General features: G+C 38.8%; 1 long non-coding RNA gene across 1 annotated transcript; it reads right to left on the minus strand.

Annotated features, from left to right (window-relative positions):
• Positions 1-640: 640 nt before the first annotated feature.
• Positions 641-23,999, minus strand: LOC148043550 (uncharacterized). Its single transcript, XR_015698094.1, has 3 exons — positions 23,924-23,999; positions 11,808-11,910; positions 641-2,695 (listed from the first exon to the last, which is right to left on the minus strand). It is a non-coding gene; the product is annotated as an uncharacterized LOC148043550 (long non-coding RNA).
• Between the last annotated feature and the right edge of the window lie 554 nt (positions 24,000-24,553).

Raw genomic sequence — 24,553 nt, forward strand, 5'->3', positions numbered from 1 at the left:
AGGCGAAGGCCCAGTAGTAGGCTCCAGTTCAGGGGTTGGGGACCCTTGTTCTAGAGGATTCTAACGAACTGTTTAGATGAGGCACTTGCCAGATCTGTATATTATTCCATTTGCTCATTTATTGGGTGATGCACAGCACCTTTTTCAAAATCAGATCAATAAGTTGTTCTATCTCAGTAGTTCTCAAGAACTTCAATAGATTATATTTCCCACTGTTTTGTGGCAGAGTCTTAATTCTGGATTTTTAAAATATATTTTAACTCTGAATTATAGCCGTTCCCCTTGTCTATGAAAATAGATACCAGCAGACAAGTTATCATTAAAATACATTGATTCTGTTTTCTCCCAATTTTTCCTAATGATAATAATTTGACTTTTTGTTATGCTAAACACAACCCAAAGGCAAGTACTGCATATGTATTTAAAATTTCCTATAGCAAAGCCAAGACACTTCATATATTATCGTCAGTCATGTGTTTATTTGAATTTGGCTTAGAGCTCAATGTGCGCTTGTCATGTGAGCTACAGATGTAAAATCTCCAGAAAAATTTCCATAAGAGGGAAATAAAATCAATTTTTTAAAAGATATGTTGGTGAAAATTGAATATCGTTGTGTGTGTGTGTGTGTGTGTGTGTATGCGTGTGTGTGTGTGTGTCATTTTTATGTTTGTATTGTCTATACTTTGGTTCACTTACAGGAGTATGCTTGATGTATGAAATAAATGCATAATTCATACATACAATTATTATGCTTCCTTTGATTGAATTTCTACTTTGAGGTTTTTAACGTTCTCAACCATGTGTCCATCTGATGCAAAATTACAAATGTTTGTTCACTTGCCTTTCCTTGATTGCTTCAAGATAGGAAGAATCAGAACTCCCAGTTTGGATGACACAATAAGTTATTTTTACTGGATTAACTTAGTCACTTCAGCTGGGGATAAGTAGGAGAGCAAACATTTGCATACAGCAACAAATAATTCATAATACATGAGTTCTGCCTTATAATTTTGTGCAAAGATGCCCAATATATTTTTGCTATGTAAAGAACTTAATTTGTCATACAAAGCCCTGAATCTATGTAATATTTCTGGGAATGATGATTGAATGCAAATTGAATTAAGACAGTATACGCCCATAGGCCCTAGAATATGCTAAATAGTACACTTCCAAGATGCAAGTCTGGACTGCAAGCTTTCTCATATGTAACAAGGATGAGGAAGACAGATAAAGTGCAATGTCTTGATATAAATCTTGTAACATGTCAATACTTGATTTATAATTGCAAGTTAAAAACTCTTATGAGGTTAACTTTGACATAATGAGAAGATCAGAAAACTAAACAAGTCACAGTTAATAATAGGAGTAATAATGGGATGGAACATCATTCCATGATTTTCTAAAAGTCATGGACTTGGTTAATAAAATACAATATTTTGTAAATTTTTACTGATCGCCTGGAATATATCAGTTTTTTGTATACACATAAATATAATATGTGATTGCAGTGTACGCAACTAATAGAAATGAATATGAAATATTTCTCCAGTGCTATTCAGCTCTTGTGAACCTGTTCCAAGGCTGATGTCCCCAAACACTGGTCTGCGGACCAGCAGCTGTCCACAGCATGCCTGAAACTGGTCTGTGAAAACAAGCAAAGCCCCATTCACAGGTTGCAGACAGCACACAAAAGCACACCCCCTGTAGTCTGCAGAAAAACCTCTTTCCATGGAATCAGTCCCTGGTGCCAAAAAGGTTGGGAGCTATTGATATCCTGCAAAGCACAACTAATTAAACTGTACATATAATATATGTAACTATATTAATATCAACCCTGAAGCTGACCAAGGCCATTTTGAGGATTCAGTGTATAGATTCACTATATAGATTCACTCAGAAGAAGGATAACATTTAAAATGTAGGCATACTATTAATTCCTAATCCTGGTTTGTTTACATTCAGTAGTACAACATTTAAACATTTTATGATATACTACAGACAAAACGTACTTTATTGGCCTTCCTACTTTTCCAATTTTATTTTTATTTTACAGCTTGTTACAGAGTATTTCTACATAATGAATTGTAATAAAAGTCTAATAATAACAAGTATATAAAAATAATATTCTGACAGGAAATGAACATCTGATGAAGCTCCTAAACAATCTAAAAATGTGTGAGAGAAAACCTTCCTTGGAAAAATTAAGATGTTTATCTGACATGTGTTACATACAGAGATGCGGTGTTTGGGCACTTGTTGTATGCAATTATGGTGATTTTTTTTACCCAAGACTCCTTTCATGGATCAAAAAAGTTTAATATCCCAGAAAACTTCCAAAAGTTGCTTGGAAAAGAAACTCAACAATATAAGCCGGAAGAAAAATATCCACACAATCACACAGTCCCTGTGAATTGTAGCAAATTCAGATGATGGCTGGTCTGCTACTTTTGCACTGTAAACCAGACAGATGACAAACAGTCTCTACAACCAAGTCGAATTGCATAGGCACAATGACATAAAAAATATATACTACCAGAATCACTGTAAAAAACAAAAGGCTATGGAAAAGCCACCATTCAAAGGAATCCATCATATGTGTCATTGTAATCAGTTGGAATTGCCAGTAGAACCAGTGGAAATTGTTGATCATTCGCTTGAGATCCATCATTTTCTTAGCAGTGCCCAGATGGTAAACCTAACAATAAAAAAAAATAAGACATTTAAAATGATTTAATCAACATATTTATGAAAGAAAAAATATATTAGATGAAAATTCAGAAAATTAGAGATGAGAAACATGTAACATATATGAGAATATACCGGTGTCCCCCATAGGAAACCCATGTTTCCTAGTCAGCAATTAATTTTATTATGGGGTCTTAGAGAGTGGTATGATTACGCCATATAATAAACTTCATAGGACCAGTTTTTAGCCCATAATGTTACCATAGCATCCATTTTAATAAAGATTGAGACTAATGTAATAATTACCAGAATTCAGCTTGGCTTTATCAAGACCAAATCTTACACATAACTCATTTTTAATCAGAGAATTTCCTCACTGGCTTGCAGGGACGTGCAGTCAGGGGAGGCAGGGGAGGCGGGGCCTCACCAGTCTCATGAGGAAAAGAAAAGAATTTTTAAAATAATTTAAAAGGCCAAGGTAGTTGCTGCCAGACTCCAAGTCACAGTGACTCTGAGTCTGCTTAGTGCTAATTGTAGGGGGAGGCAAGAGAACTATGGGCCTCCTTTGCATAAGGAATTTTTCGCCTTTTAACCGTTGCTCAGAGTTAACCAAGGGTTAAAAGGCAAAAAATTTCTTATGCAAATGAGGCACGTGATTCTCTCGCCTCCTCCTGCAGAGGGCACTTTGTTTAGAGGCTTTTTTAAACAGTTAAGCAGAGTCATTCACATGGTGACTCTAGCAGCAACTATCCTAGCCTGCCTGGCCCTGGCCTGGCTAGACCAAATCTTGCATTTTTGACGTAGCTGGAAGGTATGTGGGTCAGAGGGAGGGGGCAGGGGGAGGAATTCAAAATTATTTGTAATGTAAGTAATTGTAATTTGTTTTTATTGTGTGTGTGTGTGTTTTTTTTTTTTAACCCGCCATTGCTGGCGCGTGGGCTGGCACATTTATTTTTAATTTTTATTTTTTAAAGACATGCAGCCTCGGCCCACCATAGAGTGAAACATGTCCTTGTTTGTGGCCAGGAGGCACGCTGGCACTTCAAAGTGCCTGCCGCCGCCCCGCTGTATGGCTGGGACGGTGGCATTTAAAGTGCCGGCATGCCTTCTGGGCCGGCCATTCAGCGGGACATGCTTGATGTGCTCCATCCCAGCGGGCAGAGAGAGTGAGGGAGGACTGGAGGCGATGGGCGGGCGGGCAGGCTCAGCAGCGCTGCTGCACCGGCAGAGCCAGCCTGAGGGACAAGGGGTGGCTGAGCCTCCGTGGCGGCAGGGCCCCAGCGGCAGGGCTTTAAAGTCCTGCTGCTGAACCCGCCCGCCAACCCTTCGCCTCCAGTCCTCCTTCACCTTCTCCGCCCGCCAGGATGGAGCTAGAAGCCTCACTGGAGCAGTCGGTGCCCAGGGGCATGGCTTTAAAGTCCCGGTGCCATCCGCCATAGAGCGGGTCCTGGTCCTGCTCTATGGCGGACACAGCGCTGGAGCTTCAGTGGGGCTTTCGCGCTTGCCTCACCGGCCATGAAGCTCACTGCATGTCACTGATGGCTTGTGAGAAATGTATACATTGACTTTAGCAAAGTATTTGACAAACTACCCCATAATAAGTTTACCACAGGGTAGTTACCGTAAGTATAAGCTATAAGCTGAAGACCCTAATAGATATGGATGCACAGTGGCTTTAAATTCAAACTCAATGAATGCACATATGTAAATTGTTCTGGTTATCAAACTGAGAGAATGTAGAATATCACTATTGTCAATCTCTAATTTTCAATAATTTAGATTAAAAATATTATGAAAGAAAGAAGGAAGGAAGGAATTCTAGTTCTGAGAAAAGTTGACTGGGAAATAACTGGCAGCATTTCTTTCCCAGTCAACCTTGAAGTATCCAAAAGAAAGAAATGAAAGGAAGGAAGATCAATCCCTCTTCTCCCTCATGTGTGTTACATGAAATGATGCTCCTGATATAGAAATATAAATTCTGAATGAACAATAGGAATCAATTATGCAGAGTGATGGTGGTCTTTCCTTTATTGGATATGCTCAAGCAGAGGCTAGATTATATCTTTCTCAGATGTTTACCATGGAATGCTGCACAGATGGGAGGGAATGTCCTAAGCAGACCTTTCGAGCTCTACAATCAACCAAGCCAAAATACCATTTATTTATAAATCTTTTATTTTCTCTACTTTTTGTAACTTGATGATACCAAACTATAGCATGGGTATGTTTGCCACCTTGACTTACTGTATTTGTAAAAATAGTAAAGATTGGATATAAATAAATAATTAAAGAATAAAATAAAAAATGAAATATTTTGGTTGGGTAATGTGCTAACTCACATTTTTGTTAACTTGATTCTTTCACTGATTCATCTTCTTTGCATGTTAACATTAAATTTCATTAGCACAGCATTAACATTTCTGTGATGAAAGCATGTTTTATTAGATTATGTTGATACTATAATCTTATTCTGACCCATCCCATTTATATTTCATTCTAAATTCCTGTACTTGGAATAAGTTCCATTGTGGTTCTCCCAAATATTTTAGAATTATTTTGCCCTTGCCTGCTTATAATTTCCTAATACATTTTAATAAGAGATGCTTATCCCATGCCACACAAGCAACTTGGGAATTAACTTCTGTTCAAAGAAAGCAAATCCGAAGTGCTTATTGTCTGATAGTAGAAAAGATATTTAAAAATTACAGTGACAGGTGGAATGAGAAAATGTTTGCTATCCTAATAATGGGCAAGGGCAGGTATAATGGTCAAATTATTGCAGGAAGAAGAATTGTTGCTTCTTGTTACTAGACTATGTCCTCATTTAAGTATCCACAATGATTTTTCCAACAGCCTTTCCTGTGCAAAGGTTAGTGAGAAATGAAAGTTGTTAAATGGCAAAAAAAGCTATCCAGGACTTCAGTCTGCTGACCTTGTCTGAGAATTGGAAAGATGAGACAGGGAAAGTCTCATGTCTTCCTGGATTCACAGCCTGGCATCACACTAGACCTGAAGATGAAGAACCTGGAGTAATCTATTCTTGTCCAGCTATTCTATCCTGTTTTAAATATATAGCATCATGGGGCAGAAGGATTTTGGATATGTGGCTGTACAAGGTAGAAAAGGGAATCTCCTGGAATTTTTCAGTGACCATTCCCATTCTTGGGATGGTAGCTTCAGAAAGTAATCTCTGGAAATTTGTCCTTGATATTATGACTACTTGTGATATTCCCTAAAAGTTCATTTTGTTCCTCACATCTTTTAACATGCACGAAAAGAGCTAAGAAAAGTTTGTTTGGGAGAATTGAAAGGTTCAATAGAAAGTATCTCTCCTTTCATTCCTAGCTTTCCTCCACAATCCAAGGAAACTATTCAACATATTAAACTAGCATGTGATGTTGGTAATGAAAGCAGTGAAGCTGAAACTCAAACAAAGCAGAGGCATTCTTATGATTTGACAAAGCAAATCAGGAAATAGGGATTATAGCTAGGTAGACTATCCCAAGATTCATTTTCTCTAGGATAATCAAGTTCCAGCAGTAGCAAAATTAATATTTATACCTGAGCCTGTTTTGAGAAATTTCAGCCACAGTGATACAGATTGTTATTATAGCCTGTCAAATTATTACAAAATGTTCTAGCGAGGGGGGATCTCCAACCACGTCCCGCTACCAGTTAAAAGTGGTTGCCCAAAGCTGATCTATGGGGTGGGGAGCAGTGGTGGGTTTCAAATCCTGTTCCAACCGGCAACATCCTCATGGATGCGCGCAGCACGTGCATGTGTCTTAGTGTCTCCGCAATGCTCCAGCTGCTCTGTGGAGGATCGTGCAGGCCATACGCGTGCACGGAAGTGCAGAAATTTGGTGGTGTAAGGTTAAAACACAGGTAAGGAGCTCAGGCAGGCGGGTGGGCCCTCCGAAGCACTATACTAGAATGTTATCCGATGCTGCGGGCTGGCTCCGGTACACCCGTACTGAGGCGTACTGCCTGCAACCCACCACTGGGGGGGGGGGGTGTTAAATGAACACTTTAATGGAACTTCTGCCATTGGTGGGTGCTATGAACTTTGGCAGCTGATTCATTCAGTAGGGTGAGGTGGGGCTCCTCAGTAAAGGAGAGCCATGAGTCTAGCCACCTGACAACAGTATCCATCAAAACAGTAGTGTTGTGATCGAGAACAGGTTTTCCTCCAGGAGGTGATGTTGAGAAGGGGAAGTGCAACAAAGCTAGTGGGTTAACTAATGGCTTAGTTCAGCAATTCTACATAACCCTAGACTCTCCATCAAAACAACTGCATCAATTTGCTTTCTTACTGTCCTTCAGTCAGCAAAAAATTATGTCAACATAAACTTTTACAGCAACTCAGCAAACAAGGTCAGGCTTTGTTGCATGCTAGTTTCATACACTGTATTTTGTCATTGTATTTTTTTGAAATCATAGTCTTATGGAGGGAATTGATAACCGGAATTATAGATAAGCAAAATATATACATATTGCTAACAGTTTGTAAGACTGACTCAAGATTCAGAAAGATGTTGATATACTTGAGCAATGGGCACTACCCAACAAGATGCAATTCAGTAATGAGAGTAAGGTCCTGCACTTAGGCAGATACACATACAGAATAGGCAGTACCTGCCTCAACAATAGTACCTGTAAGAGGGATTTAGGTATCCTCTGGTGAACCACCATTTGAATATGAGCCAGCAGCATGCTACAGCTGCAAAAAAGCCAATGCAATCATAGGCTGCATCAATAGAGGGACAGCATTAAAATCACAAGAAGTGATAATACTGGTCTATACTGCACTAGAGAAGGCACACTTTGAGTATTGCCTCAGTTCTGAGTCCCTAGATGCTGAGGGCCTAAAAAGAATGCAGAGAAGAGCAACTAAGATTATAAGGGGTCTAGAGGCTAAACTGTATGATGATCTTGACTCAAATATAGGAACTGGAAGCTTTCATCATATATATCAACTTTGTGGACAGATACATCAAATTCACATGGGAAGATATTAAGGAAAATAGTATAGTCTTCCTGGACTGTGCAGTACACATTAATAAAAACTGAAGCCTTAACCTTGAAGTTTACATACACACAGAGAGATCAGTATTTACATTTTGATTCTCACTATCCACTGGAGCACAAAATGGGAGTTATCAGAACCTTACACCACCAAATTGAAGGCCTGCCTACCAGCAAAGATGGGAAAGAAAAAGAACTAAAATACATCAAGGAAGCTCTCAAAACGTGTGTTTATCCCGTGGGCCTTCATCAAATTCCAAAAAAGACCCAGCAGGAGCATCTTCGTAATAGACAAAGAAGAGAACAATAAATGAAACATTTTTGTCATTCCATACATTGCAGGAATATCTGAAAATCTCAGGAGGATCTTCAGCTAATACCATACATATGCACACTTTACGCCCAAGAATAGATTAAAGCAGAATCTTGTCCATCCCAAGGTTAAAAAACCTACACCCAAACTGAGCAACATAATATATGCAATATAATGAAGTGAGATATGTGCAGAGTTGTACATTAGGAAAACAAAACTATCACTTCATAAAAGCATGGCACAACATAGGAGAACAAACCCATCAGGACAAAATTCAGCAGTCTATCTGCATTTAAAAGACAAAGGCCACTCTTGAAGACACCAAAGTTCACATTTTTGGACAGAGAAGAATGCTTGTTTGAAAGAGGCCCGTATGTCAAAATTGAACAGCCCTCTCTCAACAGAGGGGAAGAGATACGGCATCATCTATCTCCAGTCTACAATACATTACAGCAGTTACAAGAAGGTGCCAAACCATTTGCACCACTCATGTAATCGTGCTGACACAGATAAATCTCCAGGTGGCCTTAATGACTCTCTCTAAAAGAATGCAAATGAGCAGCTATTTGCAAGGAATTTAATCCTTCCGTTCACCACCATCCAGTCAGAGCTGAAAAAGCTTCTGGGATGAGAAGCAAAACTTCTTCAAAGAAAAACCAGAAAGTCCAGTTGCCTCTTGAAGAAGCACTTTGGGGACAATGACTGAGAATCTCAATAGACTTCCAGTCCTATGCTTCCATGATTTTGCAAACACAAAATAAAAGTAGAATCCTGCTTACCTGAAATAATCGCTGGAAGAAAAGGCTAACTCATGGAGAAAATCAATGGATGGGTTGCTAAGAATCAACACATACTCAATCATAGGCCTACCAATGTCCCTTGAGGTCAATAAGGTAATTAATGGAGGTGAACTGGAGGACAAAAACTCAAATAGGGCCCAAAAGAAAAGCACCGTTCCTTTCACCAAGAAAATAAATTGTGTGTAGGAGTGGAGTGCAAATGGTTTTTGTATCAGCAATAACTCCACTAGTCTCCTTTCCTTTGTTTTTTTTTCCACCTATTTTTTCCCATTTGAGTTTACTCTGAGAACATTTCTAAAGCTCTTGCTGTCTTTCCTGTTTTCATTCAAGATGAGAAAAAAATTCCACATCCCAAGTTAGCTCTTATTGGAGCTTACCTAGAAAAGATAAAGTTGTGTTTGCTTCTCTGCCTCATTTCTGAGGCATGACAAATATTAGCAGTTGGGCTAGGAAATTTTATGCCAGTAGCTTTCTGATGATTTCTGAATGCATGGAGAGCATCTTAGTTCCCTAATCAGGAAAAGTTGTTAGAGGCAAAAAAAAAAAAAAAAAAAGAAGAAGATGTCAGAATATTTTTAGCTGATAAAGTTGGTGATAGATTTTATTATTTTCTTGCGCTTGGAATGGATTTTTAATGTACTTTTGTGCGATTCAAATTTTGTTCCAAGAGTACTTGTTAGTCACTTGAACACCATCTAGTGGTAGGAGAGTGGCAAAAAAGTACTTGACTTTTAGAAGTTTTTACAAGACACGTTTTAACAGTAAAAACGAAGAACTCCTGAATTTACAAACCTATGAAAAGCAAGTTGCTTGACATTTCAGAATAATCAAGCAAAAGAAAGGAAATGCTGCAGATGGAAGTTGAAAACAATTTAGGTATAACTGATCTCTTATACTTCAGTTATTCTAGATTGGAATATAATAAAAAAGAAACCACTGTCGTATATAGTTCAAAATTTGTATGGATGTTTTTTTCACTAACTTTGGTGGATATGTAACAAAGATAAGAAATACTGGGATCAGATATGTATCTTAATCCAGAAAATTCTTATGATAAATTTGCAGCTGAAACCAGAGGTTTCCCTTTTATGTTTGATGGATATACAGATTAAAGGGAAATATGGGACTTTGTTTCTATATATGACAACAGCAGCAAGACAAAAATGGAGGGACTTACAAATTACTACAATGGAAAAATGAATGGTGAAGTTAATGGAATTGGTTGAAATGGCTAACTTGACCACTCTAATTAAATAAAATATTTGGTCTACCTTTGTTTCAATTTGGAAACCACTGTTGGACTTCTTGCTAAGAATTGAAAGAAATGACAACTTAATTTTGGGGATTTGGGGTTCAGAATTGTTTCGGATTAATGTTTTCTTTTTTCTTTTTGTCTTTGCATACCTGGCTTTGTTTTTCTAACCTTTCTTTTTCCTAATCCTGCCTTTTTGTCATTTATCCTTTGCTGAAATTTCATAACATTATTTTTAAAAAGTATTTATCCGGATGGTAGTTTATCTCTTCTCCTGACTTGTTTTACATTAAATATAATGTAATTGTCATACAATTTTCACACAAATGACATAATTGTCACATAAAACTATTTAGGCTTGAATAAAAATTGAATATAATAAATTAAAAATAAAACTATTTAGCCTTGATTTTCATACAGAACTTTCTAGCTAGTTGAACCATGTAATCTATGCTGACCATTAGAGACTTGATATATTTTCTTTTCCTGAGTGTCTGCTTGCAGCTGAAAGGTTATCAACAGCTAGCAAGGCATTAAACAGGACTGGGGTGTGTCATTTGATTTGATTGGTCACAAATTCTAATACTGGGAATTTTTATTGTAAACCACACATTACATGAACAAAACTGCTCTTTCTTGTGGTTGTGAAAGCTGTAAACATTGCAATTAAACATGGAGGTGGTTCTATCCAAATTTATCTGGGTACATATAAAGAAAATTAAATGGAGAAAATAAGCATAGCTTGCTTTCATAAACAACCACTGGAAATCTTATATGATACAGTATTCTCTTTATTGCCAAAGATCTATGGGAATCATTATAAGAAAGACTTCATCTATTACATTACTTTACTTCATCTGTAGTTAATTGCTTATTTCTTGCAAAAATGTCATCGAAATAGGTAGGTAAGAATTTATTGAAGCAAATTTGATGAAATGTATGAAGAATACGAAACAATCAAGCGGTGGAACAATGAACATGAAATAACACACTCTTTTGTATATTAAAAAAAGGTTTTTGAATTGTGAATCTTTTGAGGATTCAAGAAAAGCCAGAGAAAATAGAATTTTATTGTGTTGTACAATTCCTTATTCAGATTATTTTCTGGAAATAATAAAGTTATAACATTACCTTATAGAATAGATTTCAGTAGAATTTTTTTTAGTATAGTTAGGACTCAATAACGTATTTTTAGTATAGTTAGGACTCTTGTTGTAATCATATTAAATATAGAACTGATAGCAAAATATTCCACTCCTTTCAGGTAAGATGCTGGTTTCACCTGGTTTTTTTGTTTTTTGTTTTGAATATAGTTTCATTATAATATGAGGCTGACACAACTGAGTACAAAAATTCTCTAGAGGGCACCAAAGAACTATCTGCTACTTGGTAGAATTGAAGAGGCGTTCAGACATTGCTGAATGGGAAAAGGAGTCACAATTATTCTATACTGTTTCAGTCCCAAAATAATCTGACATCTATGCTTTCATGGCATGTGTGCATGATTGCCTACATAGGCAGAATCCAACATACTATCCAATCTGATAGTATTTTGAAATAATATCTACCAAGTTATTTGTGGAGGCACAGGATTAGAGCAGCTAATGCACAATTAAATTTGATTTCCCCCAATATACATGCTAGGAAGGAAGGAAGGAAGGAAGGAAGGAAGGAAGGAAGGAAGGAAGGAAGGAAGGAAGGAAGGAAGGAAGGAAATGTAAATAGTATTTACGTATTTGTTGGCCGAAGTAGTTTATCACTGAAGCTTCCTTCTATGCTTGTATTCTTGATCTTTAAAAGGAGTGGACACGGCAGAACAAAGAAAATATGCAGAACTATAGAAGGCAAAAGATGAAGGCAAAAAGATTAATGATGACTAATAAAGATAGTTAATTATTCATAAGTGGGCCCATATCTATAGTTTAGACATTTTTTTAAAAGCACTGAGACTCATGCCATACAATCCTAACATCTAATTCTTAAAGTGACTTTTGCTTTATATCTTTGTGTTATGTCTGCATAATGGAAAATAAAGTTTGCTTTCTTGGATTTGGTTGATTTCTCAACGCTTTTATCTTCTCCTTAACTAATGTAAAAAGAAACCTGCAGTATCAAAGTGATTGTGCATATTGGCAGACAAGGAGTGTCTTTGAATTCATGCTGACTACTGACAACTGCCTGAACTAGTCCTTACAGTTTCCTTGGCAGAATTTTTCAGAAGTGATTTATCATTGTCATCTTCCTGGGGGTAAGATAGACTGACTTGGGCTAAAGGCTTGGGGCCCCAGGCAAGAATAGTCTGGTGCCCACAGCAAACTGGCTTTCATGGGATCATAGAAGGTGAACAAATCTTAGAGAGTGTTGAGCCTTCGTACCATTAATAGCTAGTTTAAGGAATATCTGATATGAGAAGCTTTGTTGTAGAAATAATGACAGGAAGTTCAACACACATGGGCACTGAGTTGTCTATATATGTACACAACATTCACTAAACACAGATAATCAATATTTGCTGAGTGTAGTTGTAATTCTTCTTCCTTGCACAGATCCTCCATATTTGTGGGACAGTTTGTTTCCAATTATCTCTGTTCATCTTATATGATGTAACAGAGTTTGCCTTTTCCATGTCCTATCAAGTAAGCATTATAGGCCCAGAAGACATGCCTGACATGCATTTTCTGCCCTATGGAAAAGGCTTCCTCAACATTTGATTGGCCCCCAAATCTGGTAGACGTCAGAAAGCCGAATTCCTGGCTCCTCTCCTAGATGCAGGCCCGGGATTGTAGATGAGCTTGTTGTGGTATATGACTTGTATTCTGGCTCCTAGATATGTACTTTATTTTATTGTGTTTTATTACTTTATCATTTTCCTTTGCATTCTATCTTGTCAACACCATTGGCTGCCAGGAATTGCCAATGGAATGAAGAAATAATCCTTATACTTGCTCCCTCCAGATCAGGAGGGAAATGCCATCCCTTTACTACATGGACCTAATGGCCTTTAAAACCATCCCATTTATTCTTTATCTATCCCTTTCTCTCAGAGGGATGGGGCAAGGTCTGACTTGTAAGACCTCTGCGGAAAACTTTTCATGAGGTTAAGGCTCTGTACATCTGAGCAGGGCTGTTAAGGCAACTCCATTATACCCACAAGAGTTATCATTTGGTCATAAAATATTTCTGGTACTAAGGCTCCCTTTTGAGACCCACATCCTCAGGAAGGTAGAAAAATACCCTTGGAGGGTGAGGAGAAGGGCCGCTCTCAGGCCTTGCTAATTAGCAAGAACACTGCTTGCCTCTTGAGGCTACAATACCCTGGCTGTTTGCAGCTGCTTCTTCACTTTAGTGGCCGCAGTCAGAACTAACTCTCCAGTCCTAGCCATTCAACTTTTAGTTGTGGATCCTGCCTCCCTTCAGAGGGCTGGCTACTTTCGAGCTTGTCTTTTACCTGCCTTGGATTCTCTACCCCTGCTTCTAGTGTGTCTGAAGTTTCCTTTGCTACCCTGAGGTTGTTGTAGGTCACACACCTCTTTCTACCCCCTCAGACTGACTACTCCTGAAGTTCCAGGCCTCTGAGGCCTGTAGCTTGAAACCTCAGAGACTAGACACTCTAGGATTTGTAGTATAAGGGAGGGAGAGAAGCACACCACCCTATAGGACAATCTCTTTCATGCACTACAACTCCCAGAATGCTTCTGGTCGGCCAGTTTGATAGAATGTGAAAGTGTCAGGTTAGAAATCATGAGACTGTGAGTTCCAGGCTTGCCTTTGCTACCAAGCCATCTGGGTGACCTTGGGTCAGTTACTCTCCCTCAGTCCTTAGAGGAAAAAGATGAGGGCAAATCATTTCCAAAAAACTGTTTGCAAGAAAACTGCAGGCTCTAATCCATAGTCACCAGGAGTCTGCCCCCCCCCCCACCAAAAAAAAAACACCCTTATTTGAAGGGATAAAAAAATAACCCTATATTTCCTGTGAAGAGGAAGGATCACACAAAGGGCAGTGGGTAATGTGTTTGTAGGATAGTCCCTGAAATCCTTGGCCTGGTTAGTGCCAGTGCATGAGATTTATAGTTTTGGAAGAAAGGAGCAGTCCAGAGGAGGAAAGAGAAGAACATAATTTGGGGCTGAAAGAGAGTGATTTGCCCTAAGTTGTGGGGGCTTCATCACTTGACACTTTGAAGAAGGGATTGGACTGCCATTTGTCAGAAATAGTGTAGGGTCTCCTGCTTGAGTGCGAGGGTTGGCCTAGATGACCTATGAGGTCCCTTCCAACTCTGTTAATCTGTTAAAAAAATCACACAATAGCTTTCATGCCTAAAATAGAAGTCACAGTTTCCTGCTTTGTAGGCCAACATCTTAACCATTATCCCACACTTGCATACAAACTGCCCAGAGTTACTGTTGATGGAGAGAGGGCAGACTATAAATTTAATTCATAAAACTAAGCATATACCTTACTGTTTTGAAAAACTTCAGAGAAACCTTGGCTACTTTTTTAAAAAAAAGGATGAATAATAACTTTATCTTTGTGTATCTTGAGTAAGGTGACCAGATTTTCAGATTGGTAAAGAGGGACACCTTTGACCCGGAGGGGGGGGGGGGGGCTTGATTAAAAAATTTTATACGGAGCAACAAAAATTTTCATACAATGCAAAAATAGTATTGTAATATTTTTTTATTTCAACATAACTACAATTTACAAATATAAATTGTTGCCAAACATCAAAATTTTGATCACGTGACCATGAGGATGCTGCAACGGTCACTAAGTGTGAAAATGGTCGCTAAGTATGAAAAATGGTCATCAGTCACTTTTTTCAATGCCATTGTAACTTTGGTCACTAAGCCCATTATACCACCTTTCTTGCCACAGTTCTTAAGTGAATAACTGCAGCTGATAAGTTATAACATAAGTGAATCTGGTTCGATTATATGACCCCAGGACACTGAAACCATCATAAATACGAATCTGTTGCCAAACATCAAAATTTTGATCGCATGACCATGAGGATGCTGCAACGGTCGCTAAGTGTGAAAATGGTCGCTAAGTGTGAAAAATGGTCATCAGTCACTTTTTTCAATGCCATTGTAACTTTAGTCACTAAACCCATACTTATACTTGCTTTCTCATACATGCTTGACAAACTAAAATCAATAAAGAAATAAATAGCCCTGCATTTGGTCTCTATCCAGGAGTCATCCAGTTTAGCTTAGTTTAATCCAAACCTGCCAAGGGAGCCCTTATTGCTAGTGTCTGGACGGTGTGATTAATAAAAGGAGCGCACCACCTACAAGCAATGTTCCCTCTAATTTTTTTTCAGTGTGAGCGGAAAAGTATAGTGTTTGAGCTGCACAGTTTCATGCCTGAGCACCTAAGAGAGCAACAGTTTGAACTGCTGTCACGTCTGCTGGACATTTGCGCAACATTCCAAGCATCAAGCGCCGATTGCTAGCGAGGTTTCAGCCTGATGAATGCCAGGCATGAAAATGTGCCACTCAAACACTATACTTTTCCGCTCACACTGGGGAAAAAAGGCTCTCTGCTCAGCTTTTACATTGTTAGACTGGCTAGAGGGAGACATGGCACCAGCAGCCTGGGTCCTGGCATTTTGCAGGCAACCTGTCCTCTCACATTCTGCAACCCATCACATTTGAATTAGATTTTGCCAATTATCCTATTAAAAGATAATCCTATTATTCTAAAATATGACTAACTCAATATTAAAAACTGTAAATATTTAATGCTGATAAATAATAGCAGTAATTGTTATTTAGTATGATTAAAATCAGTATTGATATATCAATATAATATCTATCAAAATTGACAATAAACACTAAAATAACAATACAAATATATAATTTGGAATATAAATGTAATAAATATAATATATAAATGCAACATAAATGTAATAAAATAATTTATCATGAAACTCTTCCCCTTTAAAGTAGTAAGATCAATTAAATAGTCTAGCAAGTTTGGACTATATGCTATATGTTATGTTACTTAAGAATATATATACCTCAGAATCAGATACAACATCCACATCATTTCCAACTGAGTCAATAAAATCATATGCCATGCCAAAACTATTTTAAATAAAGATATGAAATTAATCAAGTATTGCATTTATTTTTCAAAATGAATGTACAATTTTTTTATTATTTAAGTTTTGTACCCCATCTTCTCATCTTCAAGGTATTCAAAGCAGCTAACAGATTTTTTTTAAATTGAAATCTACTTAAAAACTGGTGCTAATCTAATTCAAAAAGCCTGGCTAAAAAGGGAACTATCCTTTTCTAAAACCAAAAAAGAAAGAAGAACTGCCGCAGGATTGTATTCCGTAGTATTTAATCAATGCATAGTTTTCAAATGTAATCCAAATTATATATCTAAACAACATTATAAATCATTTAAATATCAGAAGATTCGAGCATTGTTTTTTCTGATCTCTTGGCAGAAAGGATGTGTACTGGCATTTTATGGAATTTAAAATGATTAAGTCCATGACACAAATTGCACAATAGGAAATCCAGGCCAGAATACATTTAACTCATTGTATCACCAGGGACCAGGGTGGGGAAAGACTTTGTTGAAAGATCCGAAGCGCAGAGAATCAGGAAGTGCCACCCAGGTGCAGCTGCATAATAAATCTCACCAATTCCGCCCAAACATTTTTAAAAAAATGTTGTCAAGACTCCTGTTTAGCTGGAGGGGTTTTCATTCATGATTCCACGGCCATTCTGCAGAGTACAGAGACTGCAGTCCGTGTCCAGTAAATGACACTGCGCGGCAGTGGGAAACTGCTGTGCAATCTTTACTTGCCATGTGTGCGGCTGCACATGGCAAGTAAACAGTGGGAGGGAACAGTGCCTACAAGCCAGAGCATGTTGAACACTTTTGCGAATCTCTCAGCATTTCCTTTGCCAATAAGGACAAATTTCCAAGGAATCGTGAAACAAAGTTTCCCTGCTAGCCATCCCCACCCATGCTCGGTGCAAACGGTTAGGCAAGCTGCCGCCTGAGCCCGGGAGCCCACGCCCTGGAGGTTCCCTTTTAAAGGGATGATGAAACCTGAACCGCTCATCCTGGAAGGGCAACACACAACCGCACTTCGCCCCGACGCGCACCTGGGATGATATTGTAAAGATGGGTAGGCAGAAAGGGAGGAAGCTCGTAGCAAGGCAACGCCTGGTGCAATCCTGCTCCGGCCTTTTGCAGATTGCAAACCGGCCTGCAGATTGCAAAGTTAGTTTAAAAGCAAAAAACAAAACCGCTTTCACCCGCTGCTTGCAATTCAGAACTGCAGGGAAAGCACAAGAGGCTGTGTCTGGTTGCTTTGCAGCCTTGGCTTGAAACGAGGCGTGGATCGGTGGTTTGCAGCAGCGAAGGGAGGTTGTGAGTATTTGCAGGGCCTCTCCCAGGAAGTTGAGCGGCTTTCCCATGCCTGGATTCCTCTGCTGACGTTTCTCCTTCCCTGCCTAAGGGTTTCCAACCCGCCCGCCTCCTTGAAGGGGCCGAGCGCAGTTAGGTGGTGGATTCAATGCAGGCTGGGAAGAAACTCAACATTAATCCTTTTGTTTCTCCCAGAACTTCTTTCACTTGCGCCGGCATTTCTCCCCAGCCAGATGTCTCTTAGTAAGGCTGTTAGTCTTTTTGTTTCTCCCAGGACTTCTTGCAGTTGCGCCGGTATTTCTCCCCAGCCAGACGTCTCTTAGTAAGGCTGCTAGCATAAGGTGGCCAGATTATAACACAGGTTGACTGGCGATAGTTTGAGCTGGCGTGGCTGGCGCAAACTACCGTCAGTCACCCCACGCTCATCAAAACAAGTCCGGGGAGAGTTGGGCAGGAAGGCTTCTGGTGGTTCCCGGGTGGCGATCCCACCACCATCCGCTCGCGGCTCTTCCCACCTGGACGCCCAAAGCCTCCCAGCCCGCCCGGGGTGAGTCAGCTGCAGTGCAGCCAGTGTTGGGCAGGAAGGCTTCTGGCGGTTCCCGGGTGGCGATTCCACCACCATCCGCCTGCTCACTCGCTACACTACCCCACCCGTCACTTACTCTGGGTGAGTTCGGAGAGTGGCGGCCCCGGGAGTCAGGAGAGCCGGGACAAGCTGGGAAGCGGATGGAGCCGGAAGGGGTCCTGCAGAGGAGTCTCCGGCCGCTGCACTCACCTCGCCCGCCGGCCCCCGAAGTGCGCAAGGGATGCTTTGGGCTGGAAAGGCGCCACTTCCAGACCCCGCTGAGGGCCACATACACAGGTGGCTCTTTTCGGAGAGGCGGAGGCTTTCCCACGGCTTGTCCGGAAGTGGGGCTGGAAAAGCGAGCTCGCTCCCCCGCCCATCTGCCTGCTCACTCGCTATGCTACCCCGCCCATGCGAGCAGCAGCAGATGGGCGGGGGAGCGAGCGATTGAAGAAGGCGCCAAAATTTAAAAGCGGGATCGGCCCGGGACGCGGGAAAAATTATGATAAAGCGTGCCTGTCCCGCCAAATGCAGGACGTCTGGTCACCTTAATCTTGAGTTTTCTGAATGCATAATTTGTACAGTATTTGGTTATGTTCTTGGGAACAAATTATGTTCTTTTTCCTCCTCTGGAATGTCCTTTCTTCCAAACCTATAAATTTCATGCACTGGCACTAACTAGGCCAAGGATTTTGTCACAGGATTGTTATGGGGAAAATAGGAGGAGGAAGTAGTATTACCTTATGTATGTTTTCTCCTTTGAGTTACTTATAAAGTAATAAAAGCAGGATAAAAAAGAGTCTAAATATAAATAAATCTTAATTGCTTGTGCTGCAAATGTGAACTGCAGATCCTTGGATATTTATGATTGGAAAGTATACATGTGCCTGAATTTCCTCACATAGAAATTGCATGTATTCCACATTTTTTGAGGATGTTTTTGATTGTATATTACGTTCTAGTTTCTTTTTAATGAAAAAGGGAGAAAGGTAACTGTAAATTGTGCTCTGGAGGCTGAATAAAGATGGGACTGATGATGATTCCACTATTATTATTACGAAGATGAGCTTATGCTAAAGAAATGGTTGTCATGTAATCAATGATAACATCTATTTTAGTCTATGGTTTGTCATAGCTATGCACCACATAAACAAAATAATTTTGTTTTAAAATTGTTTAAATTGTTTTTAATTTTGCCTTTGGGGGTTGGGGGGTTTTTTTTGTTTGTTTTTTTGGAAGCCTTAGCCAACTGATAACTAGCACTCTGATTTGCATTTGCCCGCCAGTGAATCTCTTCTAGTAGTGGCATTTGTTGGGCAAACCAGAAGGTATACTTAACTACTTTGAGCTGCTGTATTGTGAAACCTGCCTTCTTTAATCCAGAGATGACGTAGCTGGAGTGATTGTGGACAGAGTTTTCTGATGCATGGCTTCAAAAATTACATTTATCCTGACTTGGTGAGATTCAATCTATGGTGAAGGGAATGATGTGCTGTGAATCTAGGTTATATATTTATATATAGCAATACCTCAGAAGAACACCTCCAATACTTATAAACCAGAGAAAAAAATCTAATCTTTTTTAGGACTAGCAGATTTATTTCTTTTTCTACTTTGGCATAACCCATCACAAACTTAAAAAGAAAAACAGAACCCATAAAAGTGGACTAAAGAATGCCAGGAATCATTTAAAATGCTTTAAAAAAATGTTTGTTTGCTTGCTTGCTCATTTAATATGCTATCCATCTCACTGATAAGGTAACTCTAGGTGGTTGCCACTGATAAGGCAACTATGGGTGGTTTACAAACAATAAAAAGATTAAATTAAACCTTTTAAAATTAAAAATTCGAACCAAAGGTAGCATGGGGATGAGGTCTTTTTTCCATTGGGTCCCCAAGCCAGCCAGCAAAATCATTGGAGGCCCTTCTGGTTGGGAGCAGATCTTGCTTTCATTGGTAGAATGTCACAACAGGTCACAACAAAAAAGGCTCTTCTTGATTCTGCCAGCTGAATTTCCTTAACAGACAGGATCAAAACCATCCTTTTTTGCTGAACTGCATGGAGTGAGTGAGCTATTTCTTTTGGGAAGAAACAACTCATAAAATGCCTGGGACCCATGCCATAAATGGCTTTAAAAGCCATTTATAGCCTTTAATAGGAGTATTATATGTGCCACCCTAGGGGTCTCTGTGTGCATTGTGTAGTGAAGTGTAGCCAAGGAAGATCGAGGCAGGAGGCTCCTGAGGTAAGTTAACAGCTCTTTATTAGAACAGACAGAACAGTAGACAGGCTAGCGGTAGATCGGGGCTCCGCCCTGCTTGACAGCTATTTATACGGAGCTGTCAAGCAGGGAGGCCAATAGGTGTGCGTCTGACAGCCTACGCTCAGCCATGCCGCGCCTTAGCCAATCAGGCGCGGCCTAGCTGTTGCTGGCTGTCAGTCGTAGCCTTGAGGACTAAAACATGTAGAAAACCTATATTTTACCAAATGTTTGACCTCCAAATAGAGGCTTCTAATGTACAGTAGGCTTAGGTGTAGTACTTATTCAAACACCATGAAGCAATGGACAAGCCTGTGATTTTCATCTGCAAAAAACTTTTACGAAGAAAACAAAACTACCAAACAATTGAAAAAGAAGCTTGCAAGCTAAAATAGGCAATCAATGTTCTGAGGGTATATCTTTGGAGTTATAAATTTTCTGGTTATTGACTATCAACTATTCACTTGATTGTAACATATGAAAAGTGCCAATGCATGACTCATCAGATGGCATTGGACACTACAACCAGTGGTGATATTCAGCAGCTTCCAACCAGTTCTAGAGAACCAGTAGCAGAAGTTTTGAGTAGTTCGGAGAACTGGTAAATACCACCTCTGACTGGCCCCACCCCCATCTATTCTCTGCCTCCTGAGTCCCAGCTGATCAGGAGGAAATGGGAATTTTGCAGCAACGTTCCCCTGGAGTGTGGAGGGAATGGGGATTTTACAGTATCCTTCCCCTGCCATGCCCACCAAGCCATGCCCACAGAACAGGTAGTAAAAAAAATTAAATCCCACCACAGACTACAACCTTACCTATTTAATATCATACATTGAATTGGACAGCAAAACCTTATTTCTTCTAATTGTGGTATGGTAAAGACATAAGATTGCACTAACCTAATTTAAAAATGATTTTTTTTCTTAAAGGGATAAGGTATGTGGAGGAGCAGGTTTTTTTAAGAAAAATTGCAGATACTTATGCTGCTTCCCACCCCTCCAGTTGGAGCCTTTTCCCCAGTGTCAGCACAGAGGAATTGTCAATAAAGCTGCAATCTTGAAACAGGTGTGGGAAGAGATGCATGTTTTAGAAGCTCTGCAGCCACCAGCAATAGTAAATAGTGCAACGCAGCTGAATTAAAAAAGGGGTTTTTTTCTTCAAAGTGTTCGTAGGAAAAAGGATAGAAGCAGAGCAAGCAAAGCAAAGCAAAAATGTGTAAATGGTCTGTATGTTATCCATTAGCAGAGAATGGGGGGGGGGGAAGCAGATGAAATCCTGTAAGGTGGAAATTAAGACAGAAGACACAAAAAGATTTGTAAGAAGAAAGCATTGATAGTAATATTTTAGAGTTGTGATAATAAAGAGGAAATGTTATAATAATAGAACAGTTGTACTATAGAATACAGTACAGGTAGTCCTCAACTAAACGACCACAACTGATCCCAAAATCAATGTTGTTAAGTGAGAAATTTGTTAAGTGAGTTTTGCCCCCATTGTATGACTTTTTTTGCCACAGTTAAGTGAATCACGGCAGTTGTTAAATTAGTAACATGATTGTTAAGTGAATCTGGTTTCCCCATTAACTTTGCATGTCAGGAGGTTGCAAAAGGGGATCTCAGGGTCACTACAACCATCATAAATATGAGTCAATTGTCCAGCATCCACATTTCAATCACTGGGGTAGTGGGGATGCTACCCTGTTTTCCCAAAAATAAGACCTCCCCAGATAATAAGCCTAATTAGGCTTTTGAGAGCATGTGCTTAAATAAGCCCTCCCCAAAAATATTGCAGCAGAGCAGCAGCCATCACCTCCTGCACCTAAAAATAATACCTCCCTGAAAATAAGACCATGTCCTTATTTTGGAGGTCAAAAGAAAATAAGACCCTGTTTTATTTTCGGGAAAACATGGTACAATTGTCATAAGTGTGAAAAGTGGTCATAAGTCATTTTTTCAGTGCTATTATAACTTTGAAAGATCACTAAAGGAACTGTTATAAGTTGAGGACTATATATATAAAGGAAATATTGTAATAGTAATTGAATAGTATAATGAAATATAGTAATTGTTGTAGTAACCATAATTAACATAATATAAAAATAGCAATATAATATAGGGTAGAGACTAGAAAACAGATGTAGTTGATTCATTTTTACCACTTTTTTACTGCATCATTTTCACAGACAAAGCAGTGGGAGGTCCCCAACAACTTGTGTCACGTTTGAACTTGATGAACTAAGTTCTCCCCCATGTTATACAAGGGACACTAGTTGGAAAGCTCATCTACTTGAGCATCAAGTCACAGGAGTCTTCATTGAATTTCAGCTGATGATTGCAACCCTGCCTTATTCAACAAACCCTGACCACAATAACACACTTCATGCTGATGAAAATCCACTTGGACTTTTACAATGTCTTTGGTGACAATCTGGATGCTACATCTGGTACAAACCATCGTAACAAGCATGCTCTTGGAGCAATCCCACCAGTTAGAATACGACCTAAACCAAAGGCATTCTACTCATTGTCCGTAGGCTTATAGATTTGATTCAGAGTATGGGCATCGCCTGTAGGGAGCCACAAAGAAAATCTTGCAGAAATTATTCAAAGATGGTTACACCCCATGTATAAAATATAACACTGAGCTCGGGAAGTAGAGAATGCAATGGGAAGAATCCCTGACTGACTGCTCTTTGGAATATAAAATGGAGAGAAAGGGAAAGGAGTCAACCTGTCAGGATTCTATTATAATAGCCTCGGTTCTCAACCTTTTTGCTTTGGAAGTACCCTTGAAACAATTTTCAGGTCTCAGGGAACCACTGCATAAACATGAGTTATATCAACAGTTCCTAGTACATTAGAGTCATCAGTACATTTTCTCAAAATATATAAAGCAGTTAACAGAACTAAACATAATTTCAGTGTAACCTACCATAAATACATAGAGCATGCAGTGGATCACTGCCCCATGTTCTGTTACTGCATATTTGCGCAGTTCTGAAAGATTTACTCAGTCTTGCTAATTGTCATCTTTTCATATTTGGTTTTATATAAAAGTGTTGACCCTGTCAATGTCATTTCATAGATAATTTGAGTCTTACTTGCTTAAACTGCACAAAGTAGATCAGTAAAAGAAATACATAATTTAAAGCATGCTAAGTTCTAGACAGTTTATTTCATTTTGTTTGAGGTAGATGGTTATATTTATATAGTATATTATTGTTTATATTTGTTATTATGAATTCAATAATTACAGTAACAACTGATATTTTTTACCAAGTACTTTAAAAAAATCATTTTCCCAGATATTAAAGCATATGCTGAATTTGAACTTCATGCATGTGAAGATCTTATTAAACTTTGAATAAATACTCTTATTAAATTAAAATTTCTGATGAAAATATAAAGGTAAGAACTTGTCTTTCTGTTATAAGCCTACTTAATTATTATTTTTTTGAATTTTCTACTTCAATAACACCGTGTTTAGTAAATATTCATTTTAGATTAAGGTTTTGTTTTGTTTTAAAAAGCATGCAATAAAAAACTTTTTTTTAATATAAAAAGCGAAAACCCAACAATTTTTAGCAGAAAATGAATCACACCATCTCATATAATATCAAAGAAACTTACCTCTTAGAAATTGCTGACATAAAATACACCAAAGGTTCTGTACTCAACCTGATGAAGTGTTTAACGTGAACAATTGTGAACAGTCTGCACTGACAGTTTTGCTAATTGTCTCCAATACCAAACATAATATATGCTCCAGAGCTCCACCCCTTTTTACTGTTTCACCATCCACATTTAATAACAGCTAATTAAATCATTCTGAAAAACCTGGCTCATGATCAAAATTCATGTGTTTTCTTTGCTCTACAAGTGACCTGACCTGATATATTGGTAACATATCAAAGTCTGGCTAGAAATTGCCAATATAATAAAAACAAGTTTGGCTTAATTTTTTTTCCTGCATCCAACATAATTGAGTCTATTAAGTTCAACATTTTGAACAGCTGATTCCAGAAAAGGTAGACAGTGTGAATGGGTTTTTTACTTCTGCTAAATAATAAATAAATCTCGATAGAAAGAAAACATGAAATCCTTATTCCTTCCCGATTTAAAAAGAAATTGATGTCAATCTCAGCTTCTTCAGAAAGAATGATAAAAGAGTGTGTTTTGCCAAGAGGAAAACCAATTCAATACTAAATGGCAAGGTTAATATTGATTCAGGGTTGGTGATATTTAATGTTTCAGTATATA

This window comes from Thamnophis sirtalis, unplaced genomic scaffold (assembly GCF_051295495.1).
Source record: "Thamnophis sirtalis isolate CommonGarterSnake01/CBP01778 unplaced genomic scaffold, rThaSir2_p1.2 scaffold_11, whole genome shotgun sequence".
In the NCBI taxonomy this organism is placed as follows: domain Eukaryota; kingdom Metazoa; phylum Chordata; class Lepidosauria; order Squamata; family Natricidae; genus Thamnophis; species Thamnophis sirtalis.